The 13,770-nt window shown below is 39.7% G+C and overlaps 1 protein-coding gene across 1 annotated transcript in view; it reads left to right on the top strand.

Annotated features, from left to right (window-relative positions):
- The first annotated feature begins 247 nt into the window (after positions 1-247).
- The window catches only part of LOC139749506 (centrosomal protein of 104 kDa), a 467,215-nt gene continuing 453,692 nt past the window's right edge, over positions 248-13,770 (top strand). The window contains exons 1-2 of the mRNA XM_071663445.1: positions 248-459; positions 11,941-12,012. The gene's annotated coding sequence lies outside the window, so the exon portion shown is untranslated. The remainder of the gene's footprint in view (positions 460-11,940; positions 12,013-13,770) is intronic.

Below are 13,770 nucleotides of genomic sequence, written 5' to 3'. Positions count from 1 at the left end.
AATTCCCAAAAAGTTGCGTAAAAAAGTCTGTAAACATCTAAAGTGATTTTTTTTTCTATAAAATTAGAAACTATTAAAAGCAAATAAATTGTGTGTGTATAGTAAACTATGGTATGTTATATTCATTGTCAGGTAATAGAACATGGGAACTGTAAGACGCTGCTTACTGCCAGAGGTACGAGACTCTAGTCTAACGAGACAGTTAACAAGTTGCAACGCCACAGCAACAGTGTGTGAGGTGTGGTGTTCAAGTGGATGTGATTCATTGTGCGAGACTCGTAAATGTCAAAAGAACGTTGTTAGACGTATACCGTAAGGTGAACAGATTACAGGATGTATTCACGGCTGAGATTGTGGGGTAGAGGTGATTATAAAGTAAATATTTTCATTCGAGCCAATGAAGAACATGACGACTGTTTACATCAGTCATCCGCTGTGGCTGTGTCAACACGTCTTGAGGTAAGATTATTTACGTTGAGTTGATTTAAATTATATTAGATTAGGTTTAGTTAAGTTTTTTTCACGTCATGAATTCATATTTCAGCTCCTTACGGTATTTTCTTAAATTAGGGAGTGTTTACGTGACGTGTGGTTTATCTAACAACTTACAGATCATTAAGACCCAATCCATGTATTTGTGGTTAGGTTAAACTAAATATTATTCGTCATATGTTCATTCCTGTTGTAGTGTAGTTAGTATACCTAGTTTGGTACAGTAGCTTTTTTTTATTTTATTGAATACTTTTTTTTTTCAAGCAGGGGTAATAACTTTGGAAATTAAGTTAATTTAATTTTGCTGAAAGAGTTGGAGTGTAACGTCGAGCATTATTTTCTCTTATATTAAGATATCGACTAAGGCGATATTGGCGAGGGTTATGAATATCTGGGAAAATGTTGGGTTGATGAACGTTAAGTGGAGGTGAAACGCTAAAAGCAACCGATCCTTTTGAAAACATTACTCAGCTTCCCCGCCAGACACCGATATTTAAGATGAATTTTGAAAATGGTTGATTTATGCAAGCTTTTCTCGGGCATTGTCTACGTTCCAAGTAGACACAATGCCCCTCAACAGCTTGTAAATGACGATCATAACATCAAGCTACTATTCCAATAATATCAAAATTATGAATATTTTCGGCAGTTATGCGAAGTCAAGTGAGGGTGTCATATTTTTTAGTTTTCACACATCTTTATGTACATTAATCCCATAATCCCACTTTTTTGATGTTCGTAACCCTCACCTATATTAATAGCCTTATGAAATAATGTGAATATAACAATATTTCAATTTACTCTCCACACTTTTATTCTCTTTTATAAACCCTGCACTACCATTACATAACAAAATTACTCAGTATGCAAACTTGGCTTTCAAGTTTACAAAAATGTATATATGTTTTCAGCGAATGATTTTAAGTGGACTGCTAATGTATGAGGTATTTTTTTTTTTATCATAGTTCGATTATTTTCGGTATTGTTTTCATTTCGTCTTGCTACCTTATTAAAGGAAGGATAAATCAAGGCAGAGTACGATGATTACGGTCTTTATCTTCTGTTTTACGACAGTAGATAGTCGATAGCGGTAAAGGGTATATGAATTAGGGACGATATATGTGATATTAAATGCATTACAATAAAGTTCAATAATGCGGACGTGCGTTGTCGAAGATTATGATATGGAATCTTTGTTGCCACTGTAGAGAATGGTTTAAGAATTCCAGATTTTCAGTTTTCACGCACAAAAAAAATCGATATTAGATAAGTCGTTTGTGGTAAGTTTATGAAGATGAAGAATGTGTTGTAAGACTATAGATATGTAAGATGAATAAAAAACATCGAGATAACCTCAACGTATTTCGCAATACGTATCTTGTAGGTTCAGTTCTGAATGAAATTTCATGGATAGCAAAACGTACTCCTCCTACTGCGCCATGATTCGTTTGGCTTAGAAAACATCTGATATATAGACACCTGAACTTGCCATCATATTTACAAACTAGGATTTAAAGTTACGTTGTATGGCGGCAAATAGGTTAAGGCACAATTAATAAAAGAAAAGAGCCATTTATAGACTCTATGGGCAAGTTTTCTTTTTGTGTTACAGCATCATTCGGTTTGTATATCAACATTCGAACTTAATATAGCTCTTCAGAACCCGAACAGGCGCATTGCGAATGTTTTGGTCAGCAGTCCACTGGTAGGTTACTTTTGCAGTGTTCTCGCGCTTCAAAATGATGGGACACTTTAGTTGACACTCTGGTCTGTTTACTATCTCCTAGAAATGAACATACTCGTTAGGAATGCATTAGATGCACCTCCACCTGTTCATTTTTAATGTTTGTACCCAAAAGTTTCCTTTTACTTCAAAGGGTATTCTTAAAGTTTACGCCCCACAAATTACGAAATTTATTTGTAATCAATACACTTATATTGTAGCATTCTGGGGTGTGTGTGTGTATATATATATATATATATATATATATATATATATATATATATATATATATATATATAATATCCCTGGGGATAGGGGATTAAGAATACTTCCCACGTATTCCCTGCGTGTCGTAGAAGGCGACTAAAAGGGGAGGGAGCGGGGGGCTGGAAATCCTCCCCTCTCGTTTTTTTTTTTTAATTTTCCAAAAGAAGGAACAGAGAATTGGGCCAGGTGAGGGTATTCCCTCAAAGGCCCAGTCCTCTGTTCTTAATGCTACCTCGCTAACGCGGGAAATGGCGAATAGTTTAAAAGAAGAAAAAGAATATATATATATATATATATATATATATATATATATATATATATATATATATATATATATAATCATTATTATTGATCGCTGTTCCCCGCGTCAGCGAGGTAGCACAAGTAAACAGACGAAAACTGGCCCAACCACACACACACACACACACACACACACACACGCACATATACATACATATACAGTTCACCGTATACATAGACAGTCCTATGAATCCACGGAGACTCATAGGAATATCTGGATCACACGCAAAATTGTGATCCTTTCCATACACAGACATACATATACATACATGTATATATACATACTTGCTGCCTTTATCCATTTCGTCGCCACCCCGCCACACAGGAAGCAGCAGCATCCCCCCCCCCCCCCTCTCCAGCAAATGAAATGTCTTCTTGTTCCCCCACCAGTAGCTATACCACGCAGTACTCGGCAAGCTGCTGCGTTATTTGATTACAATGTGGCCATTTGCAATTCAAGGGTGGGCCTTTTTGATAACTTGCTTTCTCTGCACTTCGAAACTTTGGAATTCTCTACCTTCTCATGCCTTTCCCATTAACCATGACCTGGCACTTATTAAGAGGTTTTTCACTTCCCTAAAGTTCGTAAATACTTTAACTTGTCTTTTCTTTTTCCCTTTCATTATTCTATTTATATTTCAATAAAACCTGGCCTTCATGTAGACTTTTGTCTGTCACTGGAGCCTTCAACATAAGAAAACGAGTATAAACAAAGATATTGCATGGGAGGAAACATAACTTACTGAAGACGCTAGATTTATGTGTATTCGTGTGTTTGTTTACCAACGCGCACGCGCATAGGTTGGGGTCACGTGACTTCGCGGTTACTATCTAATCTGAGAACAATTTAGCGATGATGCTCGAATATAGCATGAGTGGACGATATATATATATATATATATATATATATATATATATATATATATATATATATATATATATATATATATATAGATAGATAGATAGATAGATAGATAGACGTAGAAATTGCGTTTTAGCACAACTGAATATATCCAGGCTACTGCTTCACTATTCTAAACAGTTACACAGGCCAGAAGTAAGAGAAGCGATGTGCTAGAGATAACGAGTACTGAAGCGAGTAGGGGATGGAAAATTAATTGATTGAGTAGAGTGGAATCATTTACGTAAGAGTTGAGAGAGTTGGAAGCTGAAGACATACTAATAGGATAAGGAGAGGGTGGGAGGAAGATCGCTACATTAGCGACATCAGATGTAGGCCGAATGAATAGGGAATTATGCATTAGAGTAAGAGGAGAGGCTGAGCAAACATGTCTTTACCCATGTCTTTTAAAGTCTTCCCATTTTCAGAAAGTATTTGCATTCATTCATCTACTTATAAGTATTTTAAGTAGATCCTGAGCAGTGTATAGAACCTTCCTGATGTAAAACGTTGTAAGAATTTGTCATATTGTCCTCATAGAAATGACAGTGAATTCCAAATATTATTGTCTACCATTGAATGTTTCGTTTTCTGTGGTGGACATATTGACGAGGATGGGAGTAACTCTTGTAATTGTGAGGCCGTAATCCTCTGCTTGTGCTACATAGATTCTTCCGATTTATTCGTTAACTTTTTGTATTATAGTGAAACCAAAATGCGCTATACAATGATGGTGAATTACCGTTTTGACTGACAGAACTTAGAAATAATCGGTCGCGTAACTTAAAACTGGTGAACGACTTTAAAGATAGATTAAATGTCATTTTTCCTGTATTTAATCCCGGTTAAAGACAAGCGCGATGCGGTATTTGTTGTGGTTGTAGAACTGAAATATGCCAAAACTCATTATTCTTATTGGTTCAGATTAGCTTAAGTATCTTATATTTGATAGGAGTTTCAAAACAAGAAGGTAAGGAAATTAATTTACAGTTTATATTAATGTAGTCACCTAAGGTACTTTGTAGCATCCATATGTATATATATAACCTGTTAAATCTGTAATGAAAATCATGGGTATAAGATGATGAAAACAAGAGTTCTAAATATCGGGTTCGTATCAAGCAAACATTTTCTCTCGTGATGGTTACCTCAAGGATAACGAGTATTTAGCATCATACGTCTCACATCGTCCTATGATGTGATATGTTGCTGAACATAACTCCTTAAAACTAAAACTCTTGAACAGTATCGGGGGGGGAGAGGACTAATTGATAGTTTCATCAGTTGTTATGCAAAATCCTTGATTAAGTGAACTGTAGTCAAAAAACTATTATATCTGACACACACACACACACACATTTTTCTAGATTATGGTATGGAATCCATGAAATAGTCGTTTGTGTGAATGGTCATTAAGCGATAACCTGTACCAGACACGTTAGGAGTACATTACAGATCAAGGCAGCTTTCTGTATGGTTTTAACTGGTCTTAAGCTGGCGCCCCGGCACGCGTGGTGAGGGCCATTATGAAAACAAATCATTAGACACATAGCGTTTAGCTGGTCGACGGTGACGTCGTCTTTTGTTTGTGTTTGAAAGTACATGAAGTCTTGATCTTCTGTATACGCTGATCTCCGACTTTTCCCTTATTCTTTGCCTTATATTTTGTTCAGTCTGGATTAGGTACGTTGAACCTAAATTGTTATCACTTAGATGAAAGAAAAACTGCACATGAAGTAGATATCTTTGTTTCAGTCCTTTAATGAAATATGATTAGATTTGTGTCAGTCATTTACGGAAGATTGTAGTAGCTCAGGGAGGAGGGTCAGATATAACCATCCATATTGTGATCTAACATTATTCAGGAATTATTGATGTAATCAATAACATTATTAATCTTGCGATGGTCGCTTATGATTGTTTTTCCATTTTGGTTAATGTTTCCACGTGTGAAAGTTTACCATTTTGGCGTTTTAGGAGTTTGTTTCGTCATGATATTGTTACCGTTTGGATATATATATGTCTGGGTGTGTTTGGGGAAGCGGTGGCCCGAGCACTCGTTCTGTATTCTGGAAGAGTCGCAATTTCTGACCGATTTAGGAAAGTGGAGACAGTTGACCACACGTACTGCAGATCAGGGCGACCACCACCAGAGGGAGAGGGAATCTTTTATTTACCCACTCTACAGGTGACAGTTTCATCTTGTACTTTGACAGTGTTTTTGAGGTTTTGCTTGTGATGCGTGTTAACTCCGGTGTTTCGAATAAACAAAACTTGTTTTTGAATATTAGTTTGTTTACACAAACACAGCTCGAAACTAATTTACATAGAATTATGGAAATATGTTTTGTGGTTACTTCATTTATTCAACGGAAAAAAGTAACAGACAGACAAGAAACTGAGGAAAATAGTAACAAAAACGAAGAAACGAAGCGAAAACATTTGCTTCAGTGGTTCATAAAGCGCTAGATGTCAATACAGTTTCAGTAAACATCTGCTGGCCAGTTGGCTGTGTTAACCCATCGCCCCGGTGTAACCTCCGACCTTTCTCGACCCACTGCCATGAAAATTTAACCCATGTATTGGTGATGGCTGTTCCCCCCCCCCCCCCCCCCCCACACACACACACACACACACACACACACACACACTGGAGCGGCCTCGCTTTTCTCCCAGTTCACGACTAGTTTACAGAGGCCTTTGTTTTCCCCGCTGTCAAGGTTGAGTATAAAAGATTTTATATTTATAGAAAAGTGCGTGACGTATACAGAAGGTCAGAAGGGTGTGTTGCTCGGACATGACTCTCACTTGATCGCAGTATTGTGCTGGTGGACCCACAACCTTACTGTAGGTTAGGTCTCGAGCGTAGAAAGTGAGATGTTTAGATGGTAATAATAAATTCGTTACTGTTGGTTTGGTCGTGTTGGACGTGGGAGTGTACTACTCAAGGTACATAGATTCAGTCTAATTAGTATTTACTTCCCTATTTCATGAGAGAGAGAGAGAGAGAGAGAGAGAGAGAGAGAGAGAGAGAGAGAGAGAGAGAGAGAGAGAGTAGTTTGCTCGCAGAAGAGCATCGTGATCATGTTGTATCCGCCAACCTCCCATGTCATCAACGGTTCTTGTGAGCCCAGGCCCGGGCGCGCGGGGGGGGGGCTGGGGCCGTGTATCCATCCGCTGCCTCTCTCCCGTTGGGGGGGTAGTCCTTGCCTTCTGTTTGTTTATAATTTTCTTGGTTGTTTACAGCAGACTTGGTCGTGATGTTTGTATATCATATTGCTCTCAACAGATTAGTCAAAAACATATGCATTAAGACTGGTACAGGATAAGTTCCCTGCGAGTCTCTCGCCCTTAAGATGATGATGTCGAATAAGAAATGTCGGCAACTGAGAGACATGAGAGACCCGGCGGTGAGGCAGACGAGACGATGGTGGGTGGTTGATGTGGTGGTGACTGGGTTGTCATGCTGCACCCCCCCGTCTACCTCACGTAAAGCTCAGTGTGCCTTCCGTATATGGTTTAATCTCGACTATATCACGTGTTTCTTAGCATTATTTGCTTAAGTATTCCCACTTTTGAAAAGATGTTTGACCCGATGAAGTACCCCATCGTTGCACCATAAAATTATTCATTTCATCCGTTGGTTATAAATTTATCGATATATTTTGTTTTCTTCTTCCAGTTGCCATCAAATGATAGACGAGTCTTTCATATAGAAGCAGTCCTGGCATCTGATGTTGTTGAAGGGTCATTGATTGATTCCCTCTCATTAAGGCAGTGCAGGAAGATGGTTTGGTAAGGGGTTTAGGGTAAAGCCTAGTGATTTCAGTGATAAAACTTTTCGTTATAAACTTCCAGACTAGACCATGCGATGGCTGCAATATTTGACCATCTGTTTTATCTTTGAATCAAGGAGGGAGGAACTAGGGTGTCTCTTGATCCATACTGGTTCTTAGAAAGTTTATAAAGCCATTAGCCTGAGCTCTCTGGTAACGAGGCTGTTTAGGCAGGTCATTGACGGCGGTGTTTCGGGGGATGATAGTGGTAGACTATGGGGAGCTGTTGGTGAGTTAGGCAACCGGGGGGGGGGGAGGTGACTTTTAGGGTGGGGGGTATTGGAAAAAAATTGGGTGGGAAGGGGGCGGTTGCAACACGGGAAGTTTCTGAGAAAGTTTTGGAGTTCGGTTGGCTACGGTGGATGTCTTTAGGTGAGGGGCAAAAAGCAGAAATTTTAAGGGATAAGGGAAGCGGGAGGTTTTAAGAGGACACTAGTTAAGTTAGAAATGGTTTGTAGACTGAGTAGAAGTTTTACTGGAGGTACGTAGAGATTAACAGAGAATATTGTGAAGGTCATTTGGTAGCAATGATTTTTTTTCTTTGCCACACGGCAACTCTGTTATACAGGACGACACTTAATTATACAGGGTCACAGGACACTGTTATACAAGGTCACAGGACAACACTTAGTTATACAAGGTCACAGGACAACACTTAATTATACAAGATCACAGGACATCACTTGGTTATATAGGGTCACGTGACAACACTTAGTTATACACGGTCACAGGACAACACTTAATTAAACAGGGTCACATGACAACAGTTATACAAGGTCACAGGACATCACTTGGTTATATAGGGTCACGTGACAACACTTAGTTATACAAGGTCACGGGACAACACTTAGTTATACACGGTCACAGGACAACACTTAATTATACAAGGTCACATGACAACAGTTATACAAGGTCACAGGACAACACTTAGTTCTACAAGGTTACGTGACAACCACAGGTTTTATAAGATCACGGGACAAACCAGGTTTTTCAAGGTCACTGGACACCACTGAGTTTTACCAGGTTACAGGACGCCACTGAGTTATACCAGGTTACAGGACACCACTGAGTTATACAAGGTCGCGGAACAGCACCGTAAAACAGACACGGTGACTGGGTAACAGATAGTATTTACAGAAGTGTTAGCGGCTTTGGGGCAACAGAGGATTATTGAAAACAATATGTTTTAGTAACTGGAAATGCAACAGGCGTGGGCCAACAGAAAAATAACAGATGGAGTCGTATGGGGCAGCAGAGGTAACAGATGGAATTTTGTAAAGCAACAGAGAGGTAACAGATGAAATGTTATGGGGAAACAGAGGTAACAAATGGAACTAAACATGACAATAGAGAGGTAACAGATGATATGGGGCAATAGAGAGGTAACAGATGACATGGGGCAACAGAGTGGCAACAGATAACATGTTATGGGGCAACATATGACATGGGGCAACAGAGAGGCAACAGATGACTATGGGGCAACAGAGAGGCAACAGATGACTATGGGGCAACAGAGAGGCAACAGATGACTATGGGGCAACAGAGAGGCAACAGATGACTATGGGGCAACAGAGAGGCAACAAATGACATGTTATGGGGCAATAGATAGGCAACAGATGACATGTTATGGGGCAATAGAGGCAACAGATGTAATCTTATGGTGCAATAGAAATAACCTAAATTGTTAAGGATAACAAAAGGGAAGGAACACATAACATGCAGCATGATGATTTGCGTCATGTGTAGCATCTGTCGACTACCTCCTTCACCCGATGGTGGCAACCAACCACACGATTGCCACTAGGTCGTGGTCTGGCCACTACCCTCACGTGAGAGTCGAGAAGTCGATTGTCTCATACGCATTTCACTCGGTTTGCTCTCTCTCTCTCTCTCTCTCTCTCTCTCTCTCTCTCTCTCTCTCTCTCTCTCTCTCTCTCTCTCTAACTCTGTGTGTGTGTGTGTGTGTGTGTGTGTGTGTGTGTACTTACTTATGATTACTTAATTTAACAGTACTGGGAAGGAGCTCTATACTTAAGGGGTCCTAGTCTCATGAACATTCCTCACTGTCGTATGTGTTTTTAAACTTTTGTTTCATGTCAGCTTCCACAGTATCATGACTCAGTTTACCACATGACTTCACTGCTCTCATCATACTGTAAAAGTTATTCCCTCTATCTTATGAAACAAGATTCTTCATTTAGTTCGTTTTATGACCTCTGCTGGTTACGAAGAACTTCATTATTAACTTCATCACACGTGTTAAGGGCTTAAATGACTTACTCCTTACTCTTTCATGGTGGGCAGATTCATGGCTTGTAGCCTCTCATTGTAAGTCACCTTTTTTTAATTGTAGTATCATCTTTCTTTCTCTTCTGGACCTTCTCTGTGAGTTCTGTCTACTGTAAGTGCGGTGACCAGTCTGAAGAAGCATACTGTAGTTTTGGCCCAACATATGATGTAAACAGTTCGCTGAATATTTGCTCATCAACGTACTTGAATGTTTTCCTAACATCTGACAGTAGAGAGTTGTTGTACGTGACATTTCTCCTCAGATGTGACCCTGGTGACAGGTAGGGTACATTGTCGACTCTCACGCACCCCTCTACAACACGCTGACTCCTCTGTGTGTTACGTCCTCTTAACACAAGTGTAAACGACCAGTAGTATTATGGAGACTAACAGTGATGTTGGCAATAAGCGCGGGGTCCCTCTTCATGAACACTAAAAGATTTCCAGCCGACGTTTTTGTAGGTCTACGAATGTGAACTCTTAATAAGGTTCGCCTTATCTTGATTATATAACCCGAGGACCCCCTTTTACCTGGCTCCTTCCGTTTCAAGAATGTGTTACAGTCAGCAGCAGGGAAATGATGGATTCTTCGACGAGAATGTGTTCCTTTTTCTCCTCTGGGAAAGACCCTTAGTGTTACCTGGGCGTTTTCCCAGAGGTTCTCGTACCCCAAGGCTGCGCCACTTCGAGTAGGGAAATGTGGATTTCTTTTGGAGTGAGAAGTTCTTTGATGAGACTGTACTTGCCAGTGGTGACTTTCCACCTTACCTTACTGCCTCAGGTAATCCTTCTCTGGGGCTCTCGTCGCGCTCAATAAGCCGAGTGCGTATACCCGCTGGCCTGAGACAATGGTCAAGAAGTGTGGTGTTGTGTGTGCCTTTGTGGGATGAGCACAAGGAAGTTGAGGAATGAGTGTTTTGTTTCTTTAGTGTAGAAGTTACTACTTAGGCATGAGGGGTCCTGTGATGTGTTGTATCGGTGTTTGTAATGTAGGAGAGATGTATGGTGTCCAGAGCCCAGACGAGAAAGCATAACTCGTATATGTCTGAGGAGTGTAGTTTCGGATGAGCGTATGTTTGGTGACGTGATGTTTTAAGAACTGGTTTGGAGGTCTGTTTCTGAATGCTCATCGAGACATTACAGAGAGAGAGAGAGAGAGAGAGAGAGAGAGAGAGAGAGAGAGAGAGAGAGAGAGAGAGAGAGAGAGAGAGAGTGGGCTTCACCTTGACCTATTTCTGATCAAAAATTTTTAAAAGTGCAGTCTAATCATAGCTGCTTAAGATTACCAGCTACTAAGGTTCTGAGTATAATGGCCGTGGATCTCTGCACCAGGAAGAACCTGACGTATCCAGCTCACGCATAAGAACGCCTCATCCCGTAACGTTATTGTTGTATAGCGTTTTAATTAAGAGAGAAAAAAATCCTTTGGTTTAACGGTAACGATTTTTTATTTCAGATGATATATGCTTTTCGGCTGTCTTTGGTTTATGTACCATAGCATCTATACTGACGCTAGATTAGAATTTTTTTCGGCACTGCCTTTTATATTTATATATTAAATACTGCATTGTGTAAACCAGTTAAGTTTTTAAGTTATTCTACGTTATTTAGGAAATATTCTTAGACTACCGAGGATTTTGTAAGTCTGCAATTTCCATTGTCAGGTATGAGTGCCTCGACCTTTTCAGTAATGATAATAGTAATGATAATAATAATAAGAAGAAAGTTTCACTGGACTAATTATATTGGAAAAACTGTCGTTCGTATCTGATATGAAAATTTTCAAAATTGTAGTGTGGTTCTTTTAAGTATGATTGACCATTATATTGAAAGCAGTGTTTTATGAAATTGTAAATATTAAGTAAAAGCACGTATAGATATCATGTTCTTTTATCACAAAGAGATCGTGAGAATTTTTGCTCGTGCAGCAGGCAGCGATGTAGGTGCACGCATGCCTGGTGTGTAAGTGTACGCGTTCCTCGAGTCAGTGTGTCTCTGGCACTGTCAGAGAGTGTATGTATGTTGTAATTTTGTGAGACGTGAACACTGAGGCCAAAATATATTTCCCCATTCAGTGTACTGTGGCCCGTCCAGTAATCGAGTAAGTGAAATATGGCGTATATCCTCCGCAGGCAGCCACCGAGGACATAAGGAACTCGAGGACGGCGAAGGCTGACTCGAAATTGTGCGCGCGAACGCAAAAGGTACGTGACAAGCTTTCAAACCCGAGGTGTGTCATTCTGTAAACATCAGAGTCGTTAGGAATATATCATTACGTGAAGAGGGAGGTAATGGTCACAGATATCCTAGGGATCTCTATGTGAATGAGGTAGTGTTCTAGGATCTACTTGAATAGGAAAGGATGCTGAGAAACACCTAGGTTTAAAGTACCGGTCTTTGTTGTAGGGATGGACAGTGTTTCGATGATTATGTACAGCAGATGAGAAGTATGTTTGAATGTATATATATAGAACATGTTTGTATCTTGCGAGGGCATAGGAATCCTTCATGACCCCGGATGGCTGTCGTAAAGTGATACCTCCTTTTAAGGATTATCTAGAGTGCTCTGGGGATTGTTGTATATAAACTGTGGTCAACATGCAGGGTAGAGCATAATAAAAACAAGGATTAATATCGTATGTAACAATAGAACATTTTACCAGGTTACCTGACAGTGATGTAATTGTCCTTTGTTAACAAAGATGTGTCTATGAATTGTTAACAAATGTGCCATTTTAGACTATTACTTCTTTATGCTGTGTTACCATAGGTGTTTCATTGTGCTGTTACCAATATTTTTTCGATGCTTTACCAGGCTAGTATTTTATTATGGTATTAGGAGACAAAGGTGTGTTCATCAGTGTTCCATGTTTATGTGTTACCAGGTAAAGGTGCACCATCGTGCCATGTTAACAAAGGTTTGCCTTTATGCAGTTACCAAACAAAGGTACGTACGTCTTTGTGAATTTGGTAAATGTTTGTCTTTATAATCTTACCATATAAATCTTTCGGTATCTTATCACACAAAGATGAACCATTACGATGTGTTGCCTGACAGGTGTGTCATAAGCAGATGTCACCAGACAAAGGTGTATCATTGTCAGGTGTTGCCAGACAGGTGTGTCGTAAGCCGCTGTTACCAGACAAAGATGCATTATTTTGTGTTGCCACACAGTTGTGTCATAAACCATTGTTATCAATCTTGCATCATGATGATGGGTGGCCAGACAGGTGTGTCATTAACAAGTGTTACCAGGCAAAGGTGCAGCATCATTACGATGCGTTACCTGACAGGTGCTTCATTTAGCATTATTACCAGACACAGGTGCGTCATTAAGATGTATTGCCGGACAGGTGTGTCATTGTCCATCCTTACCGGACAGAGGTGCATGAATTTGATATGTTGCCTGACCTTGTCTTCAACCACTAATAACAGACATCATTAAGATGTATTGTCAGAGCGGTCTGTCATTAACTAATATTAACAGACAAAGGTGTATCATTTGTTTTATTACAAGGTGGATAAACGTACTTCCTGCTGTCTTATTTCCAGTGGTATTACTGCTGAATTTCTGGCCCTAGCTTTGTTATTCTGCGTTTTGGATCTCATGTTAACGAAAATAAGTATATTGGTTTGTTATTCGTACTGGACGGCTTATATATTTTCTACGTTGCTGAACGAAGCAGCACCATTTTATGATGCCATGGTGGACACATTCGTGCCACTTCACTGTGTTATTAAAACTACGACACCGTTTTGCCATTTTTGCTGTATTACTAGAGAGCGCTGTGTTTGATGTTCTTTATTATATTAGTGCAGAGTGCCATACCGTTTTATTTGACGAGATTTTACGTTACCGTTATAAGAAAAGACAGCGATGCAGCTCTGCTACACAAGACACCGATTTGTCATATTGCTGAATAACGAGAGTATACGTAGTTTTCCTGTGTAGGAAAAGAGC

Source organism: Panulirus ornatus, chromosome 7, assembly GCF_036320965.1.
Source record: "Panulirus ornatus isolate Po-2019 chromosome 7, ASM3632096v1, whole genome shotgun sequence".
Lineage (NCBI taxonomy): Eukaryota > Metazoa > Arthropoda > Malacostraca > Decapoda > Palinuridae > Panulirus > Panulirus ornatus.
The sequence above is the reverse complement of the archived record's forward strand: the minus strand, read 5'-3'. Positions and strand labels throughout refer to the sequence as shown.